The sequence below is a fragment of the Hypanus sabinus genome, chromosome 20 (assembly GCF_030144855.1).
Source record: "Hypanus sabinus isolate sHypSab1 chromosome 20, sHypSab1.hap1, whole genome shotgun sequence".
NCBI lineage: Eukaryota > Metazoa > Chordata > Chondrichthyes > Myliobatiformes > Dasyatidae > Hypanus > Hypanus sabinus.
Genome location: NC_082725.1, coordinates 66,772,612 through 66,789,573, shown reverse-complemented (window position 1 = coordinate 66,789,573; position 16,962 = coordinate 66,772,612). Strand labels below are relative to the sequence as shown.

At 40.2% G+C, this 16,962-nt stretch overlaps 1 long non-coding RNA gene across 2 annotated transcripts in view; it reads left to right on the top strand.

The window, feature by feature from the left end:
• The window catches only part of LOC132378609 (uncharacterized), a 46,650-nt gene extending 43,875 nt beyond the window's left edge, over positions 1 to 2,775 (top strand). For both annotated transcript variants that reach the window (XR_009507128.1, XR_009507129.1), the window contains one exon: positions 589 to 2,775. This is a non-coding gene — a long non-coding RNA (uncharacterized LOC132378609). The remainder of the gene's footprint in view (positions 1 to 588) is intronic.
• Positions 2,776 to 16,962: the final 14,187 nt, after the last annotated feature.

Here is a 16,962-nt window from a genome sequence, read left to right as displayed (position 1 = left end):
TAATTTAAAAAAGCATAAAGGGTAGTAGGCATAAACAAGATCAAACATTCAGATAACAGGTCTGGGGCAAGAGCTAAGACAAGAGAATCAGAACAAAAGAATGCCCTGAGTAACAAAGAATAACTGAAGGTTCAATGTATGGTGTTGGCACTAGGGAGCCCTCCCCTCCCCCCTCAAGTCCCAGAACAAGAAAGCTACCAAAAAGCAGCAGCAAGCTCTTCAGAGAAAAAGCACCCCAAAATCCAGCTTCCAGTTTTGTAACATCATCGTAACTAACAATTCAAAAACCAGAGAGCTTATGCACTACGAATTAAAATTATACATCAAGAAAAGAGAAACAGTTCCATCAAGAAGTATTAAACTAAATTCAAAATAATAATCCAGAGTAGTTTACCTGTGATGAACTATCAAAAAAACAGTAATTTAAAAAGAAAACAGAAAAAAAACAGAAAGGAGAAAAATTTTTAAAAAGTACTTATCAGCCATTTTAAATAATCAGACCGAGTCTGATGGAGTCGAAATGGCAGGAAGACTTTCTATAAATTTCTGAGCTTCTGTAACCAAGTTAACCCATTTTTTTTTGTCCAGTACTAATAGTTACTCAGAGATGGGCTGGATAACGCAGAGAGGGCCTGAATCCACTTTCATAACTTCTTTATACTTGGCATGCTGCTTCAGAACTTGAGACGAATAATCCTCAACGATACAGATAAAATGACCCTTGAAATCCAATTTTCCTCTCCGACATGCTTCCATGATCAAAAGGTTTCTCACCTGATATCGATGAAAACACAGAATAACCGGACGTGGCCTAGAGCCCTACTCAGGCTTGACCAGAAATGTACGGTGAGCTCTGTCTAACTCGGGTGGGGTCGAAAGAATATCCTTCCCACAACTCTCACAGAGTGAAGAAAAACTATTCAACAGGAGATCCACCCTCGATAGCCTCCGGCAGACCGAGGACTCGTAGATTATGACGTCTGCTCCGACCTTCGAGATCAGTTACTTTGGATGTTAACTTGGTGTTATGCTCACTCAGATTGCAACAGACGGCTTCCAGCTGCTGAACACGACATTTTAATTCTTCGGTAGTTGACTCACGATGAGAGGGACGTTCGGCATGATTCTCCACTCTGGCGTAAATTTGATCCGATTTTGACTCCAACAAACTGAATGAAGACTTATATTTAGACTTAAGTTCAGATACAATCTCTTGTCGGTGCTGTTCCAAAATGGAGATAATCTCGGCAGAGGAACCAGAGACAGTCGCAGTCGTAGAGACTTCTTTTTTCCCAGATTTGGAAAACATTGTCGCCATTGTCGGACAGATGTATTCGCAGGCAGGTAGAAGAGCAAAAAATTTAACAGACTGGAGTGAAAAAAAGGAGATAAAGAGTGCAGAGGTAAGAAATGAAATGGAGCAATAGTTTTAAGCGACTGAACTATTGCCATCTTACCAGAAGTGATTAAGAAGTATTTACCACAGTTACAGGAATGTCAGAATGGCCAGAAACAGAATCAAGTTTAATATGTCATGAAATTTGTTATCTCTGCAGCAGCAGCAGTACAATGCAATACATGATAAAACTGTGAATTAGAGTAAGTATATATAGGTATATCAAATAGTTAAATAAGTAGTACAAAAACATGAATTTTAAAAAGTTGTGAGGTAGTGTTCATGGTTTCAGTGTCCATTCAAAAATCAGATGGCAGAGGGAAAGAAGCTGGTCCTGAGTCACTGAGTGTGTGGCTTCAGGCTTCTGAACCTCCTTTCTGATGGTAACAATGAGAAGAGGGCATGTCCTCAGTGGCGGGGGTCCTTAATGATGGATGCCACCTTTTTGAGGTACTGCACCCTGGATGCTACTGAGGCTAGTACCCATGATAGAGCTGACTAATTTTATCACTATCTGCAACTTACTTTGATCCTATGCACCACAACCCCCATTCCAGGTGATGATGCAGCCAGTCAGGATGCTTTCCACAGTACATTTGTAGAAATTTTATAGTGTTTATGTATGATGCAATTTCCACTCAGGATACATTGTGCTTATAGTTGCTGACACAGTGCTTCGAAACTCATGGATCGTGGGAAGAGTCATTTAAGACTTTTCAGACAGAAGAGGAGTTTGTAGCATGTGTGCATCAAGACCAAGACCAGCTGTTTGGACAGACTATAAATCAAGATCTGTCTTCTGCAGGAGGCAGAGGTTTGAGAAGCTACAGCTCTAGAAGCTTCATAACCTTGACTTGACAGAGAGTGGTGGCAAAGGTCTCTGTACTGGGCTAAGTGCTGGTAACCTCTGGCCTAGATGACTGTTGCATGGCTTGACTGGAAGAAGAAAGAGGACATTTGTATAAATGTTCAGATATTTGTCCTTTAAGATTTTGTGTCTCCTATTTTAGTAGTATGTAGTTATAATTTTTATTATGTAATCATCAAAGGACTGAGATTTGGAGCCATATATCTATTTTCTGTCTGTATTGTATTTTGTGGCATGTTTAATATGGTAATCTGTCATGTGGTTTGGGATATGGTATAAGCAATTGAGCACAGTTATGTACTTACGCTTTGTTTTAGATAGTTGTTTCATTTCGTCTAGGGGGAGGGTTTGAGCGACACAGAGTGATTTTTTTTGTTGTTGACCATTTAAACATGTATCGAACACTAATTCTGATACTCCTAATTAGAATGCTTAGTTACACTAATTTGAAGCTATATCGCTAATTTAGTTTCATTAGATTTTTATTACTACAAGATCGTTCATCTTTGCTGGTTTTGTAATAAAGGACCAAATGTTGCTTTGTTGATTTGGAATTATTTGGAAATGTGTCATACAGTGCTGAGTACCCTGGCTTAGTCTCTCAGTGGATTTGGTTTGTTTTCAAGTAACTGCTACAGCCGGCTTGTCTGGAAGGTTAGAAGAAAGGAGACAGTCGCTAAACGGATTCCTACTTGGCTTGATGGTACAAGTTGTTTATTGGACTGGAGGCTGCAGCAAACATTATTTTAAAATTAGTTCTGTGTTCTTTATTCAGCTTCAGCGTATTGCATATGCATTTGCATTTGCATACAAAGGAGACACTGCACACATGTTCAAGGCCACGAGAAAACATTTTATTAAAACTAACACAAATGCAATACAGAAAGTAAAGCAAATGTCTATGCAGAAGTGCAGAAATAAAAAATTATACTTATCATCCAATAAATCCACTAAACAAGATTATCTCTGCCATGTCAGAGGGGAGCCACAGATCAGACAGTCTTTTTTTTTAATTTTGTTTTTATTGTTTTGCCAGTAACAGAACACGTAGCTCCAGCCTTTTTATCTTCTTAGCACTAGCACTGGTCGTGACCTCACCTTAGACAAAGTTCCCCCACTTACACAAAGAAAGTGCCCATTTTTTATACCCTTCAAAACTCCTTACATTAATACTTCTTCATTCCTTGGTTGTTGTTGTGCATTTGCAATCTATCTTAGTACTCAATTAGATGGTGCAGATTTCATGACTTGACGCTTCATGCTCTGAATGTGTCTCTATTCTCACTTCCATGCTCCCTCACATCACATGTTGTTCTGTCCCAGACTAATGACATCATCACTGTACTTGACAATACATGACATCCCTCCTTCCCTGAGAAATGAACTTCAATGTTTTAGAATACATTCAACTCACAGATTTAACCATTTCACTGATATACACAACTATAACCAATACTTTTTCTGTTTTAACTTAATGATAACTCTGGAACTGAAAACTTCATTTTCAACTTGTAACGGTTTTCACTGTTTCAAAACCAACAACTTAAAGCTCTAATTCAGTACAAAATTGTTAAACTTAGGAGGATGTTGTCTAACCCTGTGAGGTCTCTCTACTGTTTCTCTTTGCTTTCAATGTCTGATAATGGCTTCTGGTCACTGTGAACCTGAGCTTGGCCATAACTGTCCATTATATTGTCCTCCTGTCCCGGTATCTCATTGTTGAATTTCCTCCTGTTTGTCAAAAGTCTCTCTTGTGTTGAACTTTTTTTAAATGTGTGGTGTTCCTTGCATACTGCACTCCAATTGGAGATTCAACTACCACTTGATTTCCTGTTTTCCTCAGCACCCTGTGTGGTGTTGTGTTGAAACGTGTGGTGAATTTGTTCACTTTTTCTTGCTGGATAAGCATAGTGTCCCCAACTTTTACAGTAGATGCCTCTGGATCGTCTGCATATGGCTTGTACTTCCCATTTTGTTTTGCATCCTGATCTCATACTTCCAGTTCTGCTGTGTATACCTCCTTGATACCTCCTGGTATCTTCCCTCTCATTTTGCAGTTGTAGAGAAGTTTGACAGGACTTTTCCTTGTAGTGCGATGTTCCACACATATATACACAATCACATATTCTCTCAGTTTGAGTTTCCAGTCAAGTCCTTCTGCTTAAACAATTTTCATCCTTTGCATCAGAAATGCATTTTGGCACTCCACTTCACCATTTTCCTAAGCCCACTTTGGCATTGTTTTCAGCTGTTTAGTTCCATTACTCTTACAATATTCCTTGATCTGAATTGAGGTACATTGTCTGATTTGATAGATATGGGCAGCCCATGTCTACTGAAAATGTTCTGCAGACTGTTAATAACTCTCTCTGCAGTTGTAGTGGTCAAAATGTCATATTCCTAAAACCAGCTGTAGTAATCAACTACTACTGGAATGGAATGGTTTAGACCATAAGACCATGAGGCATAGGAGCAGAATTAGGCCATTCAGCCCATCAAGTCTGCTCTGCCATTCCATCATGGCTGATCCTGGAACCCACTCAACCCCATATACCTGCCTTCTCACCATATCCTTCGATGCCCTGACCAATCAGGAAACTATCAACTTCTGCCTTAAAATATACACATGGACTTGACCTCCACCACAGTCTGTGGCAGAGCATTCCACAGATTCACTACTCTCTGTCTAAAACAATTCCTCCTTTATTCTAAAAGGTCAACCCTCAATTTTGAGGCTGTGCCCTCCAGTTCTGGATACCCCCACCATAGGAAGCATCCTCTCCACGTCCACCCTATCTAGTTCTTTCAACAATGGTTGTTGGTAGTGGTCAATGCAAATCAACAGCTACCTCCTACCAAGGACCATCTGGTAAAGGTGTCAGTTTTAGTCGTTCTGGAGGGTTGAGTCTAGATACAGTTTGACAGCCATGACAAGTTTTGCAGTAGTTCTAAGCTGCTTTATCTATACCAGTCCACCAAACGGTTCTGTGATGTTGTTTGGGACCAACTACTCCCAAGTGATCTTCGTGAACTAGAGTGCATGTCCATGTATGCAAGGCTTTAGGTAACACATTCTGTGTCCCTCTGAGGATAAGATGACAAACAACGCACAGTTCATTCGCAATGGGTGCCTTACAAGTGTCTATTCATGATGGCTTTAGCACCTCCTGCAGCTCTGGATCTGTGGCTGACACTCTCGTGTTGTCAGGGTTTTAGGTAAGGCACTATGAACCTGACATGTTCCTCTGAATCATGCTTGTGTCTCTCTTTTTGAACAGTCTCTCCCAGTAGCCTCAACAGTGGGTCTGCAATGTTCTGTCTTCCTGGCACGTGTAGTCATATGGTTGCAATCTCAAAACCCACCACTCTATGCCTGCACATGGTTTAGATCTTGGGCTGTAAACCATCTCCAAAGGTTTGTGATCTGTGATCAGGTCAAATCATGATGAAGACTTTCACAGACCCATACTAGTGCAAATGCTTCTCACTCTGTGAGTATTTTAATTCATAGTCTGTGAGACTATGGCTCATATAGCAGACAGGTACCATTTCTTCATTTTATTTTTATTTGAGTACTACTCCCAGTCCAAATGGCTGACATCTGCTATTACTTTAGTTGGCTCATCTTGATCAAAATAGGCCACTGTACCTGCTCCTGCTAGCTCCTCTTTTAGGGCTTTGAATGTTTGTTTCTGTGCTTCTCCAACTTGAACGGGGTGTCCTTCCTGGTCAAGTATCTAAGTGGTTCTGACAAAGTGGCAAGCTGTGGTAAGCTGCAGCCAACAAGACCTAGGAAACACCTACTTCTGTGGCTTCTTCTGGTTCATGAGCCTCCAATACTGCTTGCATTCTCTTCTTAGTTGGTCTGATGCCTTTCTGTGACAAGAGAATTCTCATGAAATTCATACTAGTCTGTCCATATTGAACTGACATGGCTCTGGGTCAGTGTCAGTCCACATTCTGCGAGTCTCTTTAAGGCAGCAGGCAGTCTCTCATCATGCAGTTTTTGGTTAGGCGCATGTACAATCATCTGAGATGTTCTCAACTCCTTCAATTCCAGCTGAAGCATTTGCTATCTCATGTTGGTACTGCTCACTGGCTGATGACATACCAAATATTAGTCTCTTCTATGCACCCCATTATGCACAACAAATGTGGTTATCTCTAGATTCTGGAGTTAGTTCTAGCTGGTGATGGCCCCATTTCAAGTCTAATTTGCTAAACACCACAACTCCATTCATACTCCATAGTAGCTCATCTACATTTGGAATGGGATATCTCTCCCTCACAATAGCTTCACTTGCCTTTCTCACGTCTCAGCACATTCTGACGTTCTTGTCAGGTTTTTGTAAAATTGCTACCAGGTTAACCCAAGGAGTTGGGCCTTCAACTTTCTCAATATTGTCCATTTTCATAAGCTGTTCAATTATTTTTCTCAACAGTCTCCCTTAAGTTGTAAAGTAAGCGTCTGAGTGGCAGGGCCACAGGCTTGACCTTTCGATCAATGTACAGACTGTTCAACTTTCCTACCCCTTCAAGCACTTTTGGGTACTGCAGCTTATCATCCTTCACTACTGACGTATTTTCTCCAATCTTTCACACACCTAATTCTGTAGCTGTTTCTCTACCTAGAAACGGTTCACCTTTGCCTTGTTATCACAATGAACTCTGCCTGATCTGTTGTTTCCAATACTTATTTCACATTCCAAAGCCCACTGAACCTCCAGTGAGGTGCCAGATGAATATGGCTACAACTTTCTCTTCTGCTTAGGAATATATGAACGACACTTATATTCTCTCTGACCCAGTATATTACTTCCAGCTCTTGAATCTACTAACATGCACAGATTTACACCCCCTATGCAAAAAGTAATTTTTTCAGATGACTCAGTAACAACACATACAGATTCCTTCTGTTCATCCTCAACTTTGTTTACTTTTCGTGTCTTTAATCCTTTTGTTCGGCACATTTTTGCGAAGTGGTCCTTTCCAGTGCATTTTCTGCACATCTGTCCACGAGCTGGGCGCTTTGGGTCTCTGCCCAGGTCATCTGTGTATCCTTATCTGTACCATTTCCTTTCATTTGTATTAGTAGATTTTCTTTTTCCCTCTGTCTTTTTGCCATGTGCTGTGTCCTCACGGTGTGGAACATGGCGCATGGTTTCTGGCTGCCAACTGTTCCTCTACTTGTTCACATTGTGTCGTTATTTCCAGTGTGTGGGCAAGCATTAGACCCTGCGTATTCTCCAGTAGTTTTCTCCACAAGTAGACTGAGTTATATTTTCCCACTCTGGCATCCCTGATTTGGCTGTCTGTGTCAATTAGAAAATGACAGTAGGGCGAGTAGAGAACTGTTGATCTGCATCACATTGTTTTTGGGCAAGCTGATGAAAATGTTGCCGGGCAAACATAGTGTTGACCTGGGAAACAAAGTAAGCATTCAGCGCATCCACTGCATAGAAAATGACTTGTCCCGTATTTGGTAGTGTTAAGAATATATCCTGCTCAGCTGGTCCTGCAAGGTGCAAAAGTAGTGCTCTCTGCCTCTGTTTTGTATTATCTGTTGGATTATTGTCCACTAACAGTCCTTTACCATTGGCATAAAATGAATTGAGCTCCATGTCCATCTCAGACCTAGCGTAGCCGGCTCTGTAAAACATTGGAGGTGTTGGATCCTGGATTACTCCATTCTCATCAACTAATGTTAAACTTACTTTCAAAGTCTGTATCCTCATTGCCACTGTTGTGTATTTGCAACCTATCTTAGTACTTAATTCGATAGTGCATATATCATGACTCGACACTTCATGCTCAGAATGTGTCTTTATTTCTCATTCTCGCTTCCAAGCCCCCTCACATCATGTGTTGTTCTGCCCCAGACTGATGATATCATCACTGTACTTGACAAGTGTCAAACTACATTAACTGACCTTACCAGTTCAATACATGACAGTCACATTAGCTGCATTCCCCTTATCTCTTACAGCTTTCAGCCCAGCCAAACACGTTTTTCACCACTTTCTACTATTATGGTGGCAGAATTGTACTTCCTTGACTTTCTCAAAACCTTGCTCTGGACTGGTCCTCTTGTACCTTCTCAGAACAATCCCACACCATTTTGTCTCACAGACTTCCATTTTATTTTAGCATTTACCAAAGAGGAAACATATTTAACTCTTTCTTTACAAAGGCCTGTGACTAGTGGTTCGCCACAGGGGTTGGAGCTGGGACCTTTGTTGTTTGTTATCTAAGTAAACTATCTGAATGCAAATACTATATGAAAAGCACGGATAGCAGATTTGCGAGTGACACTAATATACTGTAGATGGTATCGCACCTACATCAGGAAGGTAATCAAACAATAGGGGATCTTGATCTATGCACATCAAAGACTGGCAAATAGCTTTCAGTTCAGATAAGTGCAAGTGTTGCAATTTGGAAAGTCATACTAGGTTAAGACTTGTATGATAGACGTAGTGCCCTGGGGAGACTTGTGGATCAGAGGGATCTTGGAGTTATTTGCTGAAAGCAGCATCACAAGTAGACAAGATGGAGAAAAAGTTTGGTCTGCTGGCCATCATCAGTCAAAGTGTGAGTTGAGAGGTTCAGGTGCAGTTGTACAGGACATTAGTGAATGCACAGTCTTTTTCCCAGGGAAGGGAAACTGGAAATTAGAGGACAAACAAGAGAAAATGTGCAGATGCTGGAAATCCGAGCAACATACACAAAATGTTGAAGGAACTCAGCAGGCCAGACAACATCTATGAAAAAAGTACAGTTGACATTTCAGGCCGAAACTCTTCAGCAAGACCAGAGAGAAAAGCTGAGCAGTCGGTTTGAAAGGTGGGGGGAGGGGAGGGAGAAACACCAGGTGACAGGCGAAACCTGAAGCAAAGAGTTAGGAAGTTGCTTGTTGAAAAAGACAAAAGGCCATGGAAGAAAGGAAAAAGGGAGGGAGAGGAGCACCAGAGAGTGGTGATGGACAGGCAAGGAGATAGCATGAGAGAAGGAAAAGGGGTTGGGAACTCTCATAGCATATTATAAACCTAAAGACTCTCACAGCTACCTGGACTATACCTCGTCCTACCCTACCATCCCCTTCTCTCAATTCCTCCATCTCCGCCGCATCTGCTCTCAGGGTGAGGCTTTTCATTCCAGAATGAAGGAGATGTCCTCCTCTTTCAAAGAAAGGGGCTTCCATTCCTCTACCATCAATGCTGCCCTCAACCACATCTCTTCCATTTCACACACGTCACCCCACCAGGGATAAGGTTCCTCTTGTCCTCACCTGCATCCACGTCCAGCACATAATTCTCCAAAACTTCCGCTGGTTCCATTTGGATCCCCCCCTCCACCCCTACCTCCACTTCCTGTTTTCCACAGGGATTGCTCCCTATGTGACTCCCTTTTCTATTCATCCTTCCCCACTGATCTCCCTCCTGACACTTATCTTTGCAAGTGGAACAAGTGTTACACCTGCCCCTGTACCTCCTCCCCCACGACTATACATGGCCTCCTCCACTGCCGGATAAGGCCCCACTTAGGTTGGAGGAACAACACTTTATATTCAGTTTGGGTAGCCTTCAACCTGATGACATAAATGTAAATTTCTCAAACTTCTCGTAATGACTTTCCCCCCCCCCCACTTTACTATTTCCCATCTTCCCTCTCTCATGGTTCCTTTGCCTGCCCATTGCCTCGCTTTGGTGTTTCCCCTCCCCTGGTTACTTTGTTCCTTGGCCTTCTGTCTCTTTCACAAATCAACTTCCTAGCTCCAAGTTTCACCTATTGCCTAGAAGTTAGAGGGCAGGGCTTTAAGGTGAGAGTGAAAGGGATAGATTTTTCCACACAATGGGTTGTGCTTATATGGGTTGGGTTGCCAGAGAAAGCGTTGAGGATGTTCTATTAATTATATTTAGAAGACATTTGGATATATACTTGTAGGAAGAGTTCAGAGTGATATGGGCCAAACACGAGGAAATGGGACTAGCCTAGTGGACGCCATGGTTGGCACAGATTGGTTGGGACAAAGGGACTGTTCCCATGCTGCATCACCATATGATTCTGAGTCTGTGTGCAGAGCAAGTTTATGTGGAGAATGGTTGTGAAAGCATTTATGATAATGTTATTTAAGAGGTGGCTAGATAAACACATGAATGTGCAAGGAATGCAGGGATATAAATTACGTGCAGGGAGAAAGGACTTAATTAATTTCCACTTTATGTTTGCTGAAGGGCCGTTCCTGTTCTGTGCTCCAGAGTTAATATTTCCAGTTCTAGTTCCAGTTCACTGCCGTGAAACATTAACTGTTTCTTTCTCTGTAAATGTTGTCTGAACTACAAGTGTTTCAAGACTTCCTGTGTTATTCCAGATTTGTACAAGAACATGTTTTGTTCGTGTGCACACTTTGGATTGCTGGGTAGATCAATACTGTAGTTGATTACAAATTTATAACCAGAATACTGAAACACTTGCATTGTAGCTCTAATGGATTGGAATATCTAAAAAAGTAGACTTTGATTGAGTTGATGATTGATTTAAAGAGGTAACATCTGATATTGTGATGCAAGTGTCTGACAGTTAAAACATATCTTTTACCACAGTCTAAAATTGTAAAATAGCAGCTTTCTATGTCAACGAATGCGGGAGGGCAGCAGCTAGAGCTCAAGAAAGATGCAACATATTGCTGTCTGTCTATCATACAATAACTTTGAGAAGAAAGTGTTTGCAGGTTTGGGAACAGTTATTACCCTTCAAATATCAGGCTCCTGACCAGCGTGGATAACTTCATTCACCTCAGCTTTAAACTGATTCCACAACCTAAGGACTCATTTTCAAGGACTCGACAGCTTATGTTCTCAGTATTATTTAGTTATATATTTCTTCGCTTGTTTGCTTATTATTATCATTAATATTTTTATATTTTGCACCAATTGTCTTCTTTACACACTGATGACTTGACAACCTTTTTAGTGTGTGGTTTTTCATTGATTCTATTGTCTTTCTTTGTTCTATTGTAAATGCCTGCAAGAAAATAAATCTCAGTGTAGTATATGTTGACATTAAATTTATTTTGAACGTTCACAGGACAAGAGAGAGTGGCAGAAATTGTAGAGCAAAATACAACGAATGATACCAGGATGTGTTTATTAATGTATACCAGTCATCTTAGAGTTTGGTAGCTCATTTGCTACTAGGTTTGGATCCCAAACTCCCCAACTTCATCAAGTAATAAACTGATTAATTTAAAAAAGCTGCTTTCCCTGACTGGGGTCGAGACAGGATTTGGGAGAGGGCCTAGTCATCAAGGAACCCCTAGTTCAGTGCTCACCTGTTATATTTCAACATGAGATTTGCTATGCACTCTAGGGTTTAGACCATAAGACCATAAAAAATAGGAGCAGAATTAAGTCACTTGGCCCATCAAGTCTGATCCTTCTATCCCCTCCTCAACCCGGCCTTCTCCCCATAACATAAAACATAGACATCTAGGAACATTACAGGCCCTTTGGCCCACAATGTTGTGCCGATCACTATAGAAACTGCCTAGAGTTTCCCTACCACATAGCCCTCTGATACCATGTCCAATCAAGAACTTATCAGCTTTCCCTTAAATACACCTAACAACCCGGCCTCCAGAGATGCCTGTTGTAACAAGTTCCACAGATTCACCTCCTGCTGGCTAAATAAATTACTCCACATTTCTGTTTTAAATGGATGTCTCTCTATCCTGAGGTTAAGCCCTCTTGTCTTAGACTCCCCCACCATGGGATCTATCCACATCTTCTGAGTCTAGCCTTTCAACATTTTAAAGGTTTCAATAAGATCCCTCTTCATCCTTCTAAATTCCAGTGAATATAGACCCAGAGCTATCAAACGTTCTTCCCTTTCATTCCTGGAATCATCCTCGTGAACCTCCTCTGAACTCAGGTTCTTCTATGTACTCTGCTTCCGCCATGGCAGCTTCTTCTTCTCTTTCTAGCTGCAGCACTTGCAACTCTGTCGATATTTTTGCCATTTCCAACTGGGTTTCGGCTTCCCTGGCAGCCCTTTCGGCTTCTCTGGCAGCCCTTTCTTTCTGGATTTCGGCTTCTCTGGCAGCCTTTTCTTTCTGGATTTCGGCTTCTCTGGCGGCCCTTTCTTTCTGGATTTCGGCTTCTCTGGCGGCCCTTTCGGCTTCTCTGGCAGCCTTTTCTTTCTGGATTTCGGCTTCTCTGGTGGCCTGTTTCATTTTCAAAACTGCTTCTTGTCTGGTGTAACGCAGTCGCACCTTGGCGGCTTCTGCCTTGGCTCTTGCCTGGGTGGACTTACTTGATGTCGGTTTACCGCCCTTGTCGCTGGGCGGCGTCGACTTGATGCTGGATCGAGCTGACATTGCAGCACTTGAAACACCTGATAATGCCGCTTTTTCACTGTAACGTTCTCCTTCACGTGTAACGAACGCCGAATTAAACGTCGAGATAAACCACAGTCAATAAGAACCAGATCGCAGTAAGATTAACCATTTACTGTTCACTCTTCACATTAACATATGGTGAAAACTGTTGATAAAACAATACAAGATTGATACAGTATTTGTTCCTTCCTTAATATCACATTTCAATTGTAAATACTTGCAAAGGTGACTATAACTACATTACACTAAGGTGCAGTATACAGGCAGAGTTTACCTGCTCCATTGACTACTTTAAATACACTTCCATGCAAGCTATCCGCAACTCTTTAACTAACGAAAGCATAAACATTATCGACCGTCGTTACTTCTAACAGGATCGGCATTAACATCTTAGTTCAATATATCGATTATCTATTAACTTACGGCGTTGCTCTCACTGTGATTTCTCATGCCTGCAAAACAACTTCTGCTCAGGTGTGCCTCGTGGTGAGCCCCCACCCTCGCGCTAATTTCAAACCGGTACTTTCCCACAAGACGCGGCGAAACCGGATGTGACGTCATCGCATGCCGATATATTTTACATGTAATGAATATACTTTAAACACTTCTAATTCTAACTAGAAAATACTATCGAATGAATTACTAAGCAAAAATATTATAAACTAAATAACTGTCGTAAAGACAGCACAACCACATTAATGGGGTTGTATTATAGACCACCCAATAGTCAGCAAGAATTGGAGGAGCAAATCTGCAGAGAGATAGCAGACAACTGCAGGAAACATAAAGTTGTGATAGTAGGGGATTTTAATTTTCCACATATTGATTGGGACTCCCATACTGTTAAAGGTCTAGACGGGTTAGAGTTTGTAAAATGCATTCAGAGGTACCAACCAGAGAGGATGCAATATTAGATCTCCTATTAGGAAATGAGTTAGGGCAGGTGACGGAAGTATGTGTAGGGGAACACTTTGGTTCCAGTGATCATAACACCATTAGTTTCAACTTGATCATGGATAAAGATAGATCTGGTCCTCGGGTTCAGGTTCTAAACTGGAAAAAGGCCAAATTTGAAGAAATGAGAAAGGATCTAAAATGCGTGGATTGGGACAGGTTGTTCTCTGGTCAGGATGTGATTGGTAAGTGGGAGGTCTTCAAAGGAGAAATTTTGAGAGTGCAGAGTTTGTATGTTCCTGTCAGGATTAAAGGCAAAGTGAATAAGAATAAGGAACCTTGGTTCTCTAGGGATATTGGAGCTCTGATAAAGAAGAAGAGAGATGTATAACATGTATAGGAAACAGGGAGCAAATAAGGTGCTTGAGGAGTATAAAAATGCAAAAAAATACTTCAGACAGAAATCAGGAGGGCTAAAGGAAGACATGAGGTTGCTTTGGCAGTCAGGGTGAAGGATAATCCTAAGAGCTTCTACACGTATGTTAAGAGCAAAAGGATAGTAAGGGATAAAATTAGTCCTCGTGATGATCAGAGTGGTTGGCAATGTATGGAACCAAAAGAAATGTGGGAGATCTTAAATGGATTATTTGCATCTGTATTTACTAAGGAAACTGGTATGGAGTCAATGGAAATAAGGCAAACAGGTAGTGAGGTCATGGAACCTATACAGATTAAAGAGGAGGAGGTGCTTGCTGCCTTGAAGTAAATCAGAGTAGATAAATCCCCAGAACCTGACAGAGTATTCCCTCGGACCTTGAAGGAGACTAATGTTGAAATTGCAGGGGCCCTGGCAGATATATTTAAAATGCCGGTATCCACGGGTGAGGTGCCGGAGGATTGGAGGATAGCTCATGCAGTTCCGTTGTTTAAAAAAGGCTCTAAAAGTAATCCGGGAAATCATAGGCCAGTAAATTTGACGTCAGTACTAGGTAAATTATTGGAAGGAGTACTAAGGGATAGGATCTCTAAGTATTCGGATAGACAGGGACTTATTAGGGAGAGTCAACATGGCTTTGTGCGTAGTAGGTCATGTTTAACCAATCTATTAGAGTTTTTCAAGAAGGTTATCAGGAAAGTGGATGAAGGGAAGGAAGTGGATGTTGTCTACATGGACTTCAGTAAGAACTTTGACAAGGTCCCGCATGTGCGGTTAGTTAGGAAGATTCAGTCACAAGGTATACATGGAGAGGTAGTAAATTGGATTAGACATTGGCTCAATGGAAGAAGCCAGAGAGTGGTAGTGGAGGATTGCTACTCTGAGTGGAGGCGTGTGACTACTGGTGTGCCACAGGGATCGGTGCTGGGTCCATTGTTATTTGTCATCTATATTAATGATCTGGATGATAATATGGTAAATTGGATCAGCAAATTTGCTGATGATACAAAGATTGGAGGTGTAGTGGACAGTGGGGAAGGTTTTCAAAGCTTGCAGAGGGATTTGGACCAGTTGGAGGAATGGGCTGAAAAATGGCAGATGGAGTTTAATACAGACAAGTGTGAGGAGCAGAAGCATCTTTCCATTTCAACAAAACAGCCCTTCTGGCCAATAATGTAACAAACGCAATTACATGTTTTCTGATACAGAAATATTATGAATATATTGAGGGCTTATACAAAACAAAACTGTCAATTTATTAGGTTGTAAATTAATCTTTAAAACTTTAAAAATTGTAGAGAAAATAAATTTCCAAAAATGTTTCAATACAGAACACAACCAAAACATATGTGTCAATGTGGCTGTCTCGGTTTTACATCTATCACACTGACTATCAACATTAGGAAACATTTTAGACAGTCTCTCCTTTGTCAAATAGTAATGAAGTACAATTTTAAATTGAATTAAAGAGTGACTGGCACAGATAGAAGAGGAGTTAACCAACTTCAAAATCTGCAACTAATCCTCTGTTATCAAGGTCATGTTAAGCTCTCACTCCCAATCTTGCTTAATCTTATGTGAAGGATAATTGTGCTGTTATAACAATAAATTTTAAATTTTCCCAATAAAATTTCATTTTAAAAATAATATCTAACAGGTCAGAATCCTGTATAATGGAAAGTTACTCAAATATTCTTGTAAGAAGTGTCTGACCTGAAGATATTGCAGGAAATGTGAATATGACAGAGAGTATTTAGTTACTAATTTCTCAAAAGACATCAATCGGCCATCTTGGAACAGATCCATGAAGGAATAAACTCCTTTATTTCTCCAAAGAAGAAAGGTAGGATCACTTAATGAAGGTTTAAATAAACAATTTTAATAAATTAAACTAAAAAGTTTACATTTTTTGAGATCAAAAAAGTTACAAAACTGAAACCAAATTTGTAATGATTGCTTAATCACAGGGTATAAATTTAAATGAGTAATTTTGGCCAGTTGTACAAGTAGAGAAGCTCCTAATAATGAGGTTAAATGAAACTGTTTCACAGCATTCAATTCCAAATCAGCCCAAGGTGGTTGTTTATTTTTATCAGCCCAAAATAACCAAAAACACATAAAACGTATATTGACAGCCCAATAATACATTCTTAAATTAGGCAGAGCAGGACCTCCATTGTTTTTTACTTCTTGTAAATTATATTTACCAATTCTTGGTCTTTTATTATTCCAAACAAAAGATGAAATAAGAGTCAACCTGATCAAAAAACTTATTAGTTAAAAAATAGGGATATTTTGAAATACATATAAAAATTTTGGTAAAATCATCATTTTAAATGCACGAATTTGGCTGGCTAATGAAAGTGTAAGTGGATTCCATCTACAAAATAATTGCTTCATAAAATCCACTAAAGGAACCAAATTAGCTTTATAAAGGTCTTTATGATTTTTAGTAATAATAATACCTAAACATTTAAAGTGTCCATAACTCTAAAAGGAATGTCATCATATATAGAAGCATGAATCGTTTAGGGGAAATAAATCACTTTTCTGAAGGTTTAGTTTATATCTTGAAAACTTTCCAAATTTGTTTAATAGTTTCTGTTAACTAGGAATAGATTCTTCAGGATTCGAAATATAAACTAAGAGATCATCAGCATAAAGGGAGATCTTATGCATAGTCCCATTTATGAAAATTCTATGGATATCTTTAGCTTCACGAAGTGCAATAGCCAAGGGTTCCAGCACCAAATTAAAGAACAAGGGACTTTACGGACATCCTTGTCTCATGTCCTGCGAAAGCCAAAAGAAAGGAGATCTGAAATTATTAATAATAACAGTAGCAATAGGGCTTTTATATATAATTCTGATCCACTTATTAAAATTAATACAAAAGCCGAATTTCTCTAAAAAGTTAAATAAGTATTTCCATTCAATTCTGTCAAATGCCTTTTCAGCATCGAGAAAGACAA